The sequence below is a fragment of the Trichechus manatus genome, unplaced genomic scaffold (genome assembly GCF_000243295.1).
Source record: "Trichechus manatus latirostris isolate Lorelei unplaced genomic scaffold, TriManLat1.0 scaffold00098, whole genome shotgun sequence".
Taxonomy (NCBI): Eukaryota; Metazoa; Chordata; class Mammalia; order Sirenia; family Trichechidae; genus Trichechus; species Trichechus manatus.
Window position 1 is genome coordinate 1,302,548 of NW_004444034.1, and position 2,719 is coordinate 1,305,266.

Below are 2,719 nucleotides of genomic sequence, written 5' to 3' on the forward strand. Positions count from 1 at the left end.
ATGTTCCTCAAGACCATAGTCCCCACAGCCCTCAGCCCAGCAGTTTGGTCCCTCAGGGAGTTTGAATGTGTCTATGGAGCTTCCATGACCTTTCCTTGTACAAGTTGTGCCGGCTTCCCCAGTATTGTGTATTGTCTTACCCTTCACCAAAGTTATGACTTATCTATTTTCTATTTATTGTTCCCCCCGCTTCCACTCCCTCGTAACCATCAAAGATTCTTTCTTCTTGTGTGTAAGCTTTTTCATGAGTTTTTACAGTAGTGGTCTCATATAATATTTGCCCTTTTGTGATTGACTTATTTTGCTCAGCATAATGCCCTCCAGATTCATCCATGTTATGAGATGCTTCACAGATTCATCACTGTTCTTTATTGCTGCATAATACTCCATTGTGTGTATGTACCACAGTTTGTTTATCCATTCATCTGTTGATGGGCATCTAGGTTGTCTCCATTTTTTTGCTACTGTGGACAATGCTGCAATGATCATGGGTGTGTATACATTTATTTGTGCAATGGCTCTTATTTCTCTAGGATATATTCCTAGGAGTGGGATTGCTGGATCATATGGTATTTCTATTTCTAGCTTTCTAAGGAAGCGCCATATCATTTTCCAAAATGATTGCATCATTTTGCATTCCCACCAGCAGTGCATAAGAGTTCCCATCTCCCCACAGTCTCTCCAACATTTGTTATTTCCAGTTTTTTTGATTCATGCCAGTAATGCTGGGGTGAGATAGTATCTCACTGTGGTTTTGATTTGCATTTCCCTAATGGCTGGTGATCGCAGGCATTTCCTCATGTGTCTGTTGGCTGCTTGAATATCTTCTTTGGTGAAGTGTCTGTTCATTGCCTTTGCCCATTTTTTAATTGGATTATCTGTCTTTTTGTTGCAGAGGTGTTGGATTTTCTTCTAGATTTTAGAGATTAAACCTTTGTTTAATTTGTAATGTCCAAAATTTATTTCCCAGTCTGTAGGTTCTCCTTTAACTCTTTTGGTGAAGTCTTTCGATGAGCATAAGTGTTTAATTTTTAGAAGATCCCAGTTATCTAGCTTATCTTCTAGAGTTTGTGTGTTGTGGTTATGGTTTGTATCCTGTTAATGGCATGCATTAGGGCCTCTAGCACTGATAGTATTTTTTCTTCTATGAACTTTATAGGTTTTGGTTTTATATTTAGGTCTTTGATCCATTTTGAATTAATTTTTGTATATGGTGTGAAGTATGGGGCCTGTTTCATTTTTTTGCAGATGGACGTCCAGTTTTGCCAGCACCGTTTGTTAAAAAGACTGTCTTTTGCCAATTTGATGGACTTTGGGCCTTTGTCAAAGATTAGGTGACCGTAGGTGGATGAATTTGCATCTGGTTTCTCAATTCTGTTCCATTGGTCAATGTATCTGTCATTGTACCAGTACCAGGCTGTTTTGACTACCATAGCTGTATAGTTAGTTCTTAGGTCAGGTAGTGCGAGTCCTCCTACTTTCTTCTTCTTCTTCTTCAATAGTGCTTTACTTCTCCGGGATTTCTTCCCTTTCCATATAAAGTTAATGATTAGTTTTTCCATCTCTTTAGAGAATGTTGTTGGTATTTGGATCGGGATTGCATTGTATTTGTAAAGTGCCTTGTGTAAAATTATCATTTTCACAATGTTGAGTCTACCTATCCATGAGCATGGTACGTTTTTCCATTTATGTAGCTCTCTTTTGGTGTCTTGCAGTAGTGTTTTGTAGTTTTCTTTGTATAGGTCTTTTACATCCCTGGTTAGATTTATTGCTAAGTATTTTATTTTTTTAAGGGCTATTATAAATGGTATTGTTTTCCTGATTTCCTTTTCACCGTTCTCTTTATTGGTGTATGGGAATCCGACTGATTTTTGTATGTTTATCTTGTATCCTACTACACTGCTGAATCTTTCTATTAGTTCCTGTAGTTTTCTCATGGAGTCTTTAGGGTTTTCTATGTGTAGTATCATATCATTGGCAAACAGGGACAGTTTAACTTCTTCATTACCAATTTGGATGCCCTTTATTTGTTTTTCTTGCCTTATTGCCCTAGCTAGTACATCCAGCACAATGTTAAATAGGAGTGGTGATAAAGGGCATCTTTGTCTTGTTTCTGTTCTCAAGGAGAATGTCTTCAGCCTCTCTCCATTAAGAATGATGTTAGCCATTGGTTTTGCATAGATACCCTTTATTATGTTGAGAAATTTCCCTTCTATACCTATTTTATTGAGAGTTTTTATCAGGAATGGGTGTTGGACTTTGTCAAATGCCTTTTCTGGGTGGATTGAGATGATCATGTATTCTTTTCTTTCCTTTTATTTATGTGGTGCATTATGTTGATGGATTTTCTAATGTTGAACTATCCTTGCATACCTGGTATGAATCCTAGTTGGCTGTGGTGTATTATTTTTTTGATATGATGCTGAATTCTATTGGCTAGAATTTTGTTAAGAATTTTTGCATCTATATTCATGACAGATACTGGTCTGTAATTTTCTTTTTTTGTAGTGTCTTTGCCTGGTTTTGGTGTCAGGGTTATGCTGGCTTCATAGAATGAATTCGGAAGTGTCGCTTCCTTTTCTGTTTTGAAATCGTTTGAGTAGTACTGGTGTAAGCTCTTCTCTGAATGTTTGGTAGAATTCTCCAGTGAAGCCATCTGGGCCAGGGTTTTTTTTTTTTGTTGTTGTTGGGAGTCTTTTTCATTACCTCTTCAGTCTCT